At 43.3% G+C, this 14,726-nt stretch overlaps 1 protein-coding gene and 1 non-coding gene across 2 annotated transcripts in view; both read right to left on the bottom strand.

Annotated features, from left to right (window-relative positions):
- The window catches only part of scfd2 (sec1 family domain containing 2), a 417,589-nt gene that overhangs the window by 385,095 nt on the left and 17,768 nt on the right, over positions 1–14,726 (bottom strand). The window lies entirely within an intron of this gene.
- On the bottom strand, positions 7,488–7,606 carry LOC132883908 (5S ribosomal RNA). Its single transcript, XR_009654410.1, has one exon. It is a non-coding gene; the product is annotated as a 5S ribosomal RNA (ribosomal RNA).

Here is a 14,726-nt window from a genome sequence, read left to right as displayed (position 1 = left end):
GTTGTGAGACAAATTTACAGCCAATGTGCGTCTTTCTCCACGAACAAAAAAAAAACGCAGCAATTTGGGAAACGCCAAAAATCGCACGGCCAAAAAAATCTTATGTCCGGTTGTGACCTAGGCTTAATGCTTGAATTCATGATGGTTCAACTCCTTGGTCAAAAATTCCCAGACGCTGCCATAAGCATAGCATCCTCATTCTCTTCAGATAATGAATGGGAAAGAATGCAGGTCTTTGCAAACAGAGCTCTATTGATGGACAAGATGGTCTCAGGTCTAGAGCCACATCTGTTGCCTGATCATCCATGCACTTAATGACACAAGTTGCTTTCTAGCTTATTACTGTCCTAATCAACTGTTTTCAGTCAAGAGCATTTACAACTGACAAGTTGTTTAGTCTGTGGCACTTGGGCAAGACTCAACTCTGAATCAGCACCTAAATCCGTCAGCCACGCACACCATGTGAGGATTGCTGTAGTCTGTATATGTGATCTTTAACCTGGTCAGTGCCAAGACAATGAGCACTCTAGGAGTTGGTCCTCATCTCCAATTTCCAGAACACTCAAGCACAGGCTTCATGAGGGTCTTGGAGTATGGATCGTTTAATAACCATCCAGCAAGACAATTAGAGCCAGTCCACTTCTGAATGCTTCAAAAGAACCTCAAGGTTTTGGAGTGACCAAGTCCCAACTTATCCCTATTAAGATGTTGTGGCAGGACCTTATACAGGCCGTTCATACTTGAAAGCCCTCCAATGTGGCTGAATTAAAGGTAGACTGCCTTTCAGATTTTTCACGCGTAGGTCATAAAAAGAATTTTCCCAGACGCCCAATTATTTTTGTTTAGTGGATCAAAAGCTACTGAATTTGAATCACAGACTTCCAATTTTATTCGGGTTTTTAAAAATAAAACAATTAATGAATTTCAGGCCACGTGGCCCTAAATTCTCCGCTATTTTTTCCTGCTTCACCATGACCCAGTTCAACATACTATGTCACGCATCACGTGGTGGGCTTTCCCCGTTTGCGCAAGGCATTGTGGGATACAAATTTGAAACAGGAGAGAAAAACGGAGGGTGAGAGTGTGTGAATGAAACGTGAAAGACCGACTACAGTAACGGAAAACGAGAAGAAAAGACATTATGTTGCGAAGGAAAGCAAACGCAGGACCAAACTAATAAATATCGGCGCTCAGCGAGCACCTCGGTGTGATCAGCTGTTCGTTTAGTGACGGAATGATGGAACCGTCAGTGCACGGTCAAGGTAAACCTGTAGATGGCAGTAATGCAACACTGTGGATAAACCCAAAAGAAGAAGATTATGATGACGACAGTTCAGGTAAACCTGCGCATGCGCACACGGACTTCCTCGGTCTGCTCGACTACGCGAAGCGAGCGATTTCATGCACATTATTTGCTCAGGAATCCCCTCAAATTAAATAACTTCCCAGCCACAGAATGACCTGATATTTTTTTTTATTATTTTTTTTTTTAGATATCACAGAAATAAAACACTTATTTTTTTCACAGTCCGGTTTCCATCAAATCCTGCGCTCTGATTGGCTGGCGAGCGGGTCCGTATCCTACGATACGGACCCCAGTTACGGACCCCGGATACGGACCTCTGGCGACTCGCTCGTTCACAACAACAACAAAACATCGTAGCAATTTTTGTCAACATTTATTTTTGCATTTCTCAGGAGAACAGCATTAATTGTACAGCATGGATAGCGATAACAGTGTTCATAGCAAAAGCAAGTTTTACTACCCTGAGGAAGAAGAAATAAAAGAAAACATTTCAGGAGAAAACTAAAAACCTGTAACTTGCTAACACCGAGCAAAAACATGGCTGAATCCTGAATGACTCCTATTTGTATAAATAGGGAACTACATAGGCGGCAAAATGTAGTTGTTTTCCTGCCATGGAAGTGCACTTGTATACCGAGGAGGAAGCCATTTGCAATACAGCCGTGAATGAGGATTCAAAATGGCGGCTCGGCTCGGTTTTCCCTTTCGGGCGCTCTCGTTTTATGTTAGAATTTGGTAAAGAAAAAAATAAATATATTATTTACCAGCTTAAGGTCGGTCTGTATGGTGAAATACCGTGACCTCGGCCTTGAATACTGACTTCGGCCCAGAGGGCCTCGCTCAGTACTTTCAAGACCTCGGTCACGGTATTTCACCATACGGGCCTCCCAGTTGGTCAATAACATATATATCACACTGACCAAATTTCAGAAGGAACTAAATTTCACCGATTTTATGAAATTGAAAGGTCGTCTAGCTTTAAAGCAATTCTTTAAAGAAGATTGGGCCAAAATTCCTCCAAAGTGATATGAAAGACTGATCTCCAGTTATCAGAAGAGTCTGACTGCAGCACAATCAGTTAATGCACACACATGGTCGACGGCACACCAAACTCCTTTACACACATCTGTCTTTATTTATCAGACTTGATCCACAACCTTATGAAAACTCATGAGAAAGGATCACTTCAAAACAAACCAACCAAAACACCAACCCACAGCAGCTACTATTACAAAGACACACACAGACACGGCTCACACAACCACACATGAAAATACAGAGAAAACCTCCACTGCACAAACTAAATAGTCGTGCTGCCCTCACACTGGTAGTAAAAATGCCGGCACTCTACCAGGTCAGGAAGAACAATTCTCCATTCAGCAGCCTGACGTGTGTGAGGTCTCCCAGGCCAAGTCAAACCCAGTGACCACCCAAACACACCGTGTGTGCCAGTCAATCACCTGAAATGTACAGCTTCTATACAGCACGCCAGTATTACAAAGGGAAGTAGCCTACAATCAAAAGAGCTGAATTAGCCAGACGTATTATTAGAAGCCAAAAATAAAATCCTTTTACAAATATTATACAGACCTTTTTCTGCGATGTATGCCTAGAATAACACAAAAGGAGGAATTAAACGTATGTCACAGCAGAACAGAATATGGGTGAGGCCCACCAGTGGCAGTAATGATAGCAAAGGAAGGAAAACCAAACCCTATGCATAGTTTTGTGCAAAAATCCATTCATATGCATGTTTTTATGCATACTGATATTACCTCTGCCAACTTTGTTGGAGGAGGTTATGTTTTCACCTCCATTTGTTTGTTTGCCTGTTTCCAATGTAACTCAAAAAGTCGTTGATTGATTCTGGAGAAATTTGGAGGAAAGATAGGCCATGGGCCAAGGAACAATTGATTATAACCTCAATTCCAAAAAAGTTGGGATGCTGTGTAAACTGTAAATAAAAACAGAACACGGTACAAAGACAACATATCAAATGTTGAAACTGAGAAATTTTTTGAAAAATATATGCTCATTTTGAATTTGAGGTCAGTAACGCATTTCAAAAAAAGTTGGGACAGGGGCATGTTTACCACTGTGTTGCATCACCTCTACTTTTAACAACACTCTGTAAACATTTGGGAACTGAGGACACCAAATTTCGTCCCGTTCTTGCCTGATATACATTTTCAGTTGCTCAACAGTTCAGGGTCTCCTTTGTCGTATTTTGTGCTTCATAATGTGCCAAATGTTTTAAATGGGAGGCAGGTCTGGACTGCAGGCAGACCAGTTTAGCACCCAGACTCTTTGACTACGGAGCCATGCAGTTTTAATGTGTGTAGAAAGCGGTCTGGCATTGTCTTGCTGAAAGAAGGAAGGCCTTTCTTGAAAAAGATTTTGTCTGGATGGCAGCATATTCCTCTGAAACATGTATTTATCATTCAGCATTAATGATGCCTTCCCAGATGTAAAAGTTGCCCATGTCATGTGCACTAATGCACCCTCATACCATCACAGATGCTGGCTTTTGAACTGTGCACTGATAACAAGCCAGATGATCCCTCTCCTCTTTAGCCTGGAGGACATGGTGTCCATGATTTCTAAAAAAAGAAATTCTACTTTTGATTCATCAGACCTCAGGACAATTTTCCACTTTGCCCCAGTCCATTGTAAAAGAGCTCGGGCCCAGTAATTGGCTAATGCTGTTGTGGTCACCCTGCCATACACATACACACAATATATATATAAATATATAAAACTTGCAAAGATTTATATTACTTATTTTATTAAATTTAGGATTGATTGTGAAGCTAATAAAATTAAAAAAAAAGTACCATCAAAAGTGACATATCAATCGAAGCACTATGTACGTGTACTTAATGCTTAAATGTTGACGTATACGCCTACAGACTTCTCATCGCTCCAAGTATTTAGGAGGTGAAAATTTACAACATGGGCTTGAATTATATGGAGCAGCTGTGTGCCCTGGATGCCTGCTCTCTCCTTGATTTCTTCAAGTGCATTTAAAAAAAAAAAAACCCTGATGCATTATTAATTGATTGATGTCAGGATCCTAGACTGAAGGACAGAGGGTCAAGGAGATACCAATTACAGTACTGAGAAGAACCCAAAAGAATCAGAAGGCACGTTTGTTGTGCTGGAAGTGGCCTGGTTCTCCTGTAGTGAGTTTAAAGAGCTCCACCTCCCACCGGCCTTCAAGAGGAGGAGAAAGGCCGAGCCACCCAGAGAGAGATTTTCCCCACTCAAACCACATGAGAGGCAACGGGAGGAGGAGAGGAACGGATGACGAGAACACGATGGGTACTGGAGCTAGACTTACACCACACACAGACTCATGAGGCATGTATGTGCACTCAAAGACATTGTCTCAGATGGATTAAGTCCAGAAGTTTTTCAAGTCTGTGTGAACTACAGTACAGGAATCACAAGCATTTAACACAGTGATTTATGATGTTCCAGGACGTTGCATTTCACTGTACCGATTGTACAGCTGCATGCAATAAACTTGCATCATAAAGTCATTTTTGCTTTGACTTTTTTCATTTTTTTTTTTTTTTTTAAATTCACTGACTACAGCTATTACACACTACTATAAACACGCCTATCTGTTACGAGCGCTCATTAGGTCCAGTAGCAATCGCAATGGGTTTTGGGTGAGTGATATGACGATCTTAGATCAGAAATGATTAAAAATATCTCCACGACCCGTTTTTCAAGAAAGACTGATCACATATACTGTGATCCCATACATAAATGGGAGGCAGGTCTGGACTGCAGGCAGGCCAGTTTAGCACCCGGACTCTCTGACTACGGAGCCATGCAGTTTTAATGTGTGTAGAAAGCGGTCTGGCATTGTCTTGCTGAAAGAAGGAAGGCCTTTCTTGAAAAAGATTTTGTCTGGATGGCAGCATATTCCTCTGAAACGTGTATTTATCATTCAGCATTAATGATGCCTTCCCAGATGTAAAAGTTACCCATGTCATGTGCACTAATGCACCCTCATACCATCACAGATACTGGCTTTTGAACTGTGCACTGATAACAAGCCAGATGATCCCTCTCCTCTTTAGCCTGGAGGACATGGTGTCCATGATTTCTAAAAAAAAGACATTCTAGTTTTGATTCATCAGACCTCAGGACAATTTTCCACTTCGCCCCAGTCCATTGTAAAAGAGCTCGGGCCCAGTAATTACTAAACATATTCAGTAAGAGCAAGTTGTTTTACGAACCAGACTTTACTCTATATGCTTGTCCAGCTTACACTCTCCCTCACAGACGCATGAACAAACCAATAAAAAGAGTGCTCTGAGAGCACAATATCCCCCGCTGGCAACTCGGCCATAACTCTGGTAAAATGCGACTAAATTGAATGAAATTACAATTTGCGTATTATCGACATAAAGAATCTTGTCAAGTTTCGTGAAATTCCTCCAAAAATTGTGAGGGAAGTTGATTTCAGAAAGCAAGCACACGTTGATGAAATTACCAAAGTACAAGTTTGTTAATAATCAAGGGCATAACTCTGGTAAAATTTGCCCAAATTAAACGAAATTTCAATACACGTATAACTGTCATATAACAAAGCCTTTTGCCAAGTTTGGTGAAATTCCTCCACAAATAGTGAGAGGAGTTGATTTCAGAAGAATGTACACCCTCATGAAATTGTCAAAGTACAAGTTATTTAATCAAGGGTCAAAACTCTGGTAAAATTTTCACAAACAAAATTAAACCGCAATATGCGTATTACCGTTATATACCAAGGCCTTTTGCCAAGCTTCAAGAAATTCGCCCAAAAATTGTGAGGAGTTGATGTCAGAAGGCGAGCACACCTTCATGAAATTGTCAAAGTACAAGGTTGTTAATCAAGGACCACAACTCTGGTAAAATATGACCGAATTAAACAAAATTACAATATGCGTACTACTGACATATAACAAGGCTTCATACCAAGTTTCATGAAATTCCTCCAAAAACAGTGAGAGGAGTCGATTTCAGAAGGGAAAAAAACACTCATGAAATTGTCAAATTATAATTGTTAATCAAGGGCTGTAACTCTGGTAAAATGTGACCCAATTGAACGAAATTACAATCTGCGTATTACCGACATAACAAAGAATTCTGCCAAATTTTGTGAAATTCCTCCAAAAACTGTGAGAGGAGTTGATTTCAGAAGGTGAGCACCCTTCCCAGGACGGACAGACAGACGGACATCGCCACGACATAATCCCCCTTCGGCCAGCGGGGAATAAAAACCAAGAGCAGGCGATTCCCGAGCCCAGATGTCCTGCTCGGACTGTTTAGCAACACAGCGGAGGCCTAAAAAAAATTCAGCATCGGTTAGTTGGAACTGCTGGAATTTACATGACAGAAATGGCGGAAACAATGGTTGTTTGCAAAACATGCAAAAGCAAGACTGGTGGACCGAGGAAACATGACACACAGATTTGTTTAAAGACCAAGTTTGGTTGCTTGTTCATTAACTTGCAAAATAGTCCAAACATGAAACCAAAAAACCGGCATGAAAAAAGTGATGTTTGTAGTAAACCACAAATTTGTAGTGATCCCCAAATATGAAAAAGGACAACCTACAGCCTTGCTGACGTCACCAGCACGTGCAAATGAGGCCGCAAAGGCACTATGTGGATGCACTTCAACTGAGACGTGAATTTCAGCCGTCAATATCCTCATCGTCCATCAGGCTGCCTTTAATACTGTGTATACTATCAGATTGTTAAATACAAGGCTCTTGATTGGCTACATCTGCGTATTGTACACCCCACGGTACAAAGAAGAAGAAACCTTTGTCACATGCACACTTCAAGCACAGTGAGATTCATCATCTGCATTTAACCCATCTGAAGCAGTGAACACACGCGCGCGCACCCCCAGAGCAGTGGGCAACCACACTACAGCACCCGGGGAGCAGTCAGGGGTTAAGTACCTTGCTCAAGGGCACTTCAGCCCAAGGCCACCCCACGTCAACCTAACTGCATGTCTTTGGACTGTGGGGGAAACCGGAGTACCCGGAGGAAACCCACGCAGACACGGGGAGAACATGCAAACTCCACACAGAAAGGCCCTCGCCGGCCACGGGGCTCGAACCCAGAACCTTCTTGCTGTAAGGCGACAGTGCTAACCACTACACCACCGTGCCGCCCCAAGTTTACAGCACCTGGTATTCCCAGGCGGGATCCCATCCAAGTACTAACCAGGCCCGACCCTGCTTAGCTTCCGAGATCAGACAAGATCGGGCGTTCTCAGGCTGGTATGGCCGTAAGCCATAGGAGCGCGTTGCTGTGGCGTGAACTGTAGAGGTGGGTCAGAAAATGATTTTCTACATAGGAAGCATGATCACAAGCACTCGACATGCAGAAGAGGTTTGCCTTGTTTATGGTTGCTCAAACTGAGAAACCACAATCGTGATTTTTGGTTTATATATTTCTCTTGGAAGATCGTCTAAACAGCACAGTCTGGGCTTTCCTCGTTTTTGTCCATTTTACTTTTCGCTTCCTTCCCGCCGTCTGGATTTTGGGTATCGCGTGACTGCAAACAACCTATAGCCAAACAGTGGTAGTTTTTAAACGACAAATCAGAAATGCATGTGCACCAGGGTGAACTAGTTTCCAACACGAAGACTGAGAAACAGAAGAATATGACTCCTTTAGCAAATCTCATCTCATTATCTGTATCCTGTTCTACAGGGTCGCAGGCAAGCTGGAGCCTATCCCAGCTGACTACGGGCGAAAGGCGGGGTACACCCTGGACAAGTCGCCAGGTCATCACAGGGCTGACACATAGACACAGACAACCATTCACACTCACATTCACACCTACGCTCAATTTAGAGTCACCAGTTAACCTAACCTGCATGTCTTTGGTCTGTGGGGGAAACCGGAGCACCCGGAGGAAACCCACGCGGACACGGGGAGAACATGCAAACTCCACACAGAAAGGCCCTCGCCGGCCACGGGGCTCGAACCCGGACCTTCTTGCTGTGAGGCGACAGCGCTAACCACTACACCACCGTGCCGCCCACCGCCATTTCATATCGTACCAAATTCAAATTTTGTGTATTGCATTAACCCATCATCGAGCACATCTGGCCTAATTCATTTTGTCTACAGAATCACAGAGCGCAGCTCTGATGCTGTTGCCGGGTCCTCCTGCATCACCAGCTCTGTGCCATCTGGGCCACACTCAGCTCCTGTTTATTGCCACTGAGCTCTGGGAGTGTGGTTTTGCTTAATGCTGTGGTGCTACTGTAATACAGTAATGATGTGATCATTAGCAAGGATGTGGTACTGGTATACAACACATGGGGGTTGTCTACATGGGTGTGTGTGCACTGTTTCAAATTTGATGACTGCTAATAATTTCACCCATGATGTCATAACCCCAAAAGTCTGAGTAGGAGATTTAACCAGGTTTATCAATCCTGCAACTCAGCATTCTCCATGAGTCACACTGCATTTAACTAAAGCTCGTAACGTTCTAAAAGAAAGAAAAGAAAAACTCAATTCAAAATTCCTGCTCAGAAAGTTGGGAAGGTCTCCTCAACCATGACGACAACACATGACATCACATCAACATGGATGCTCAGAGTAACAGTAAACAAAATAGGACAGCTTTACTTTTAAAAGACTTATATACTGTATATATTCAAATCAAATCAATCAAAGTCCTTCCCACGCCATGTGGCGCCGATCTCCGTTTCCGTAGCCCTCAGCCTCTCACCTGTTACATAGCTAGGGTTACAGTGGGGGGTTAGTCCTCTGGGAACTGCGAGAGTTTGACTCCCCACTCGCATCTGTATTGCAGCGTGCCTCGCCAGACGGCAGTAGGTACCATTTTTATGATGGTCTTTGGTATGACCCGACCATGAGTAGAACTCGCGATCTCCTGATCGAGAGGCAGACACGCTAACCACTAGGTCACTTGCCGGTATTGTATATATTGCATAGACACACGAGTGCATTTCCACTCACTCGTGAAATATATTCACCACTCAAAGATGAAACTCATATGTTCACGCCACCGTATAACAGTCTTTATTATTACAACCCCGATTCCAAAAAAAGTTGGGACAAAGTACAAATTGTAAATAAAAACGTAATGCAATGATGTGGAAGTTTCAAAATTCCATATTTTATTCAGAATAGAACATAGATGACATATCAGATGTTTAAACTGAGAAAATGTATCATTTAAAGAGAAAAATTAGGTGATTTTAAATTTCATGACAACACCACATCTCAAAAAAGTTGGGACAAGGCCATGTTTACCACTGTGAGACATCCCCTTTTCTCTTTACAACAGTCTGTAAACGTCTGGCGACTGAGGAGACAAGTTGCTCAAGTTTAGGGATAGGAATGTTAACCCATTCTTGTCTAATGTAGGATTCTAGTTGCTCAACTGTCTTAGGTCTTTTTTGTCGTATCTTCCGTTTTATGATGCGCCAAATGTTTTCTATGGGTGAAAGATCTGGACTGCAGGCTGGCCAGTTCAGTACCCGGACCCTTCTTCTACGCAGCCATGATGCTGTAATTGATGCAGTATGTGGTTTGGCATTGTCATGTTGGAAAATGCAAGGTCTTCCCTGAAAGAGACGTCGTCTGGATGGGAGCATATGTTGCTCTAGAACCTGGATATACCTTTCAGCATTGATGGTGTCTTTCCAGATGTGCAAGCTGCCCATGCCACACGCACTAATGCAACCCCATACCATCAGAGATGCAGGCTTCTGAACTGAGCGCTGATAACAACTTGGGTCGTCCTTCTCCTCTTTAGTCCGAATGACACGGCGTCCCTGATTTCCATAAAGAACTTCTAATTTTGATTTGTCTGACCACAGAACAGTTTTCCACTTTGCCACAGTCCATTTTAAATGAGCCTTGGCCCAGAGAAGACGTCTGCGCTTCTGGATCATGTTTAGATACGGCTTCTTCTTTGAACTATAGAGTTTTAGCTGGCAGCGGCGGATGGCACGGTGAATTGTGTTCACAGATAATGTTCTCTGGAAATATTCCTGAGCCCATTTTGTGATTTCCAATATAGAAGCATGCCTGTATGTGATGCAATGCCGTCTAAGGGCCCGAAGATCACGGGCACCCAGTATGGTTTTCCGGCCTTGACCCTTAGGCACAGAGCTTCTTCCAGATTCTCTGAATCTTTTGATGATATTATGCACTGTAGATGATGATATGTTCAAACTCTTTGCAATTTTACACTGTCGAACTCCTTTCTGATATTGCTCCACTATTTGTCGGCGCAGAATTAGGGGGATTGGTGATCCTCTTCCCATCTTTACTTCTGAGAGCCGCTGCCACTCCAAGATGCTCTTTTTATACCCAGTCATGTTAATGACCTATTGCCAATTGACCTAATGAGTTGCAATTTGGTCCTCCAGCTGTTCCTTTTTTGTACCTTTAACTTTTCCAGCCTCTTATTGCCCCTGTCCCAACTTTTTTGAGATGTGTTGCTGTCATGAAATTTCAAATGAGCCAATATTTGGCATGAAATTTCAAAATGTCTCACTTTCGACATTTGATATGTTGTCTATGTTCTATTGTGAATACAATATCAGTTTTTGAGATTTGTAAATTATTGCATTTCGTTTTTATTTACAATTTGTACTTTGTCCCAACTTTTTTGGAATCGGGGTTGTATATAGACACATCCACAAAAATAAAAGTTAATCAAAAGAATTTTAATTTTGAACCGATTCGCCATTTTGACAACGCGGGTCTAGTCAGCAGGAAAACACTGGGAGTGAAACACTGGAAAATGCCACTCAAGTTCGGGATGAATTTCGGATGAAAAATACAAGTATTTCCTTGCCCTTCTTGGGTCCTGACATCTTTGCTGGCATGATGCTTTCTTGACTGTAACAAATGACAACGAACGCAGCGTGCGGCCCCCTTTTATACCTACCTGTGAACGCCGCAGATATGCTGCAGCAACGTCACACGTAAGAACGAAACGGCACGCCAACAAAACGGTTACGCCACTGCAACGCATCATATACCACGCATATGCCTCAGTATGCCATAACTTTACGTCCCTTGAACCCCATACAAACCCCAGATAGGCCAGAGTAATGCCACACATACACCGTGTATGTCACAGGACTTTAATTTTGGACAAAATACGCCTCATTTCTTGGCGTTTGACCTGCACGCCGCTTACGTGGCAAGATACGAGACAGTGCGACATAATCTTAAGGTACTGATTAGGTGATCACTTGAACCAAATATTATTTAACAAGTATAAAAAACCACTGCTGTGGTCATCACAATCCTTTTGCAATAGGACCAGTTTGGATGGCAAAAATGGTGCTTGCAGTACCTTAAATTGAACTGGAATACAAAAATACCTATTCATCATCCCAAAAGAGTTTAAAAAAAAAAGGAGAAAAAGAAGGGTTCAACTCTGGCTTTACCAGCAGAGGGACATGGTGAGGGTTGAGATGCTTCCATCCTCAAAATTTCGAAGACAGCAGTTCATAAGAGCAAGGTCAAGCAGCAGACATTGGGGACAACAAAGTTACAGACTGGCAGAGGGCGAAAACGACTCTCCACTGACTGAGATGATCGACAACTCCTTCAAATGTCACTCAACAACCGGAGGATGACATCAAGTGACCTACAAAAAAAAGTGGCAAATGGCAGCTGGGGTTAAGCGCACAACCAGAATGGTTCAAAACAAGCTCCTCCCGGCAGGGTTGAAGTCATGCAAAGTTAGAAAAAAGCCCTTCATCAATGAGAAGCAAAGAAGAGCCAGGCTGAGGTTTGCTAAAGACCATAAGGATTGGACTGTAGACAAGTGACGTAAAAGTCATCTTCTGAGAGGAGTCCAATTTTAAGCTTTTCCCATTAACTGGTTGTCTAACGGTTAGACAGAGACCTGGAAAGTCCTACAAGCCACAGTGTCCTGCACCTATGAAATTTGGTGGAGGATCAGTGATGACCTGGTGGTGCTTCAGCAAGGCTGGAACGGGGCAGATTTTTGTTTGAAGGACGTATGAATCAAGCCATGTACAAGGTTATCCTGGAAGAAAACGTGCTTCCTTCTGCTCTGACAATGTTCCCGAACTCTAAGGATTGGGTTTTCCAGCAGGACAGTACTCCATGCCATGCAGTCAGGTCAATCAAGGTGTGGACGGAGGATCACAAGATCAAGACCCTGCCATGGCCAGCCCATTCTCCAGCCCTGAACCCCAGTGAAAGCTTCTGGAATGTGACCAAGAAGAACATGGATGGCCACATACCATCAAACAAAGCTAAGCTGATTTAATTTTTGTGCCAGGAGTGACAAAGACACCAAAGAGCAAGGTGAAAGACTGGTAGAGAGCACGCCAAGATGCATGAAAGCTGTGATTAAATGTCGGAGTTATTCCACCAAATATTGATTTCTGAACTCATCCAAAGTTCAAACATTAGTATTGTGGTGTTTAAAACTGAATATGATCTAAAAACACCATCTTTTTTGTTATTTTGACCAGTTAACATTTTCTGCAATAAAATGCTCAAGGTGGCGGCACGGTGGTGTAGTGGTTAGCGCTGTCGCCTCACAGCAAGAAGGTCCTGGGTTCGAGCCCCATGGCCGGCGAGGGCCTTTCTGTGCGGAGTTTGCATGTTCTCCCCGTGTCCGCGTGGGTTTCCTCCGGGTGCTCCGGTTTCCCCCACAGTCCAAAGACATGCAGGTTAGGTTAACTGGTGACTCTAAATTGAGCGTAGGTGTGAATGTGAGTGTGAATGGTTGTCTGTGTCTATGTGTCAGCCCTGTGATGACCTGGCGACTTGTCCAGGGTGTACCCCGCCTTTCGCCCGTAGTCAGCTGCGATAAGCTCCAGCTTGTCTGCGACCCTGTAGAACAGGATAAAGTGGCTACAGATAATGAGATGAAAATGCTCAAAGTGACAATATTTTTGGAATTTGGGGAAAGGTGGTCAGTAGTTCATGGAATAAAACAAAAAACGTTTATGTTCCTCAAACATCCATCCATTATCTGTAACCACTTATCCTGTGCAGGGTCGCAGGCGAGCTGGAGCCTATCCCAGCTGACTATGGGTGAGAGGCGGGGTACACCCTGGACAAGTCGCCAGGTCATCACAGGGCTGACACATAGACACAGACAACCATTCACACTCACATTCACACCTACGCTCAATTTAGAGTCACCAGTTAACCTAACCTGCATGTCTTTGGACTGTGGGGGAAACCGGAGCACCCGGAGGAAACCCACGCGGACACGGGGAGAACATGCAAACTCCACACAGAAAGACCCTCGTCAGCCACTGGGCTTGAACCCAGAGCCTTCTTGCTGTGAGGGGACAGTGCTAACCACTACACCACCCTGTTCCTCAAACACATACATATAAACAGTAAAACCAGAGAAACTGATTATTTTCCAAAAGTCTCTTAATCATTTTCCTCCAGATCTGTGAATATGTATGCATGTGTGTGTATATTTTATATTTATTTATTTCACCCACCCACCCCAATCAGCCATAACATTATGAGAGGTGAAGTGAAGAACATTGATCATCTCATTACAGTGGCGGGATATATTAGGCAGCAAGAGAACAGTCAGTTCTTGAAGTTGATGTGTTGAAAGCAGGTAAAATGGGCAAGCGTAAGGATCTGAGTGATTTTGACGAGGGCCAAACTGTGATTTGCTAGATGACTGGGTCTGACTGAGCATCTCCAAAATGGCACATCTTGTGGGGTGTTCCCGGTATGCAGTGGTTAGTACCGAACAAAAGTGGTCCAAGGAAGGACAATCGGTGAAGCGGTGACAGGATCATGGGTGGCCAAGGCTCACTGATTCGCATGGGGCACGAAGGCTTGCCCATATGGTCCAATCCCACAGAAGAGCTACTGTAGCACAAACTGCTGAGAAAGTTCATGCTGGCTAAAACAGAAAGGTGTCAGCATTCACTTTAATGGGCAAGAACCTAATCCAAGAGTAGATTCTCTAATACCACTAACCTTATGCCAGATCCTGAGCTTTAAAGGATATGGGACATGGATTTTTACCCGGGCATAATTATGTATAAAGGACATAAGAAATGCCATCTAAATCACTGCAGGGCGTCAAAAATGTGAAAATCATCACATTATTCAAGTTTTTCTATACATCAGCGTAAAACAAGGATTCGTTAATGAGCTAGGTGGTCACGTGACCCGTGACGCAACAAAAACTTTCCAAGGAGCCAGCGCTTGGGAATCTAATGTAAACAGGTTACCGAAATGGACACCATCGACAGTGATATTCCCGATGTTTCACAGAGATGTGAAGTTAGACCCTATCAATTCGAACCGATAGCTGGAAATTCACATGAACTGAATGCTGCTATCACTAGCCACTTTACTTATACTACTGGAGTATTGATGCCAAT

This window comes from Neoarius graeffei, chromosome 3 (assembly GCF_027579695.1).
Source record: "Neoarius graeffei isolate fNeoGra1 chromosome 3, fNeoGra1.pri, whole genome shotgun sequence".
NCBI lineage: Eukaryota > Metazoa > Chordata > Actinopteri > Siluriformes > Ariidae > Neoarius > Neoarius graeffei.
Note: the sequence above shows the minus strand (reverse complement) of the source record. Positions and strands in the feature narration are given on the sequence as shown.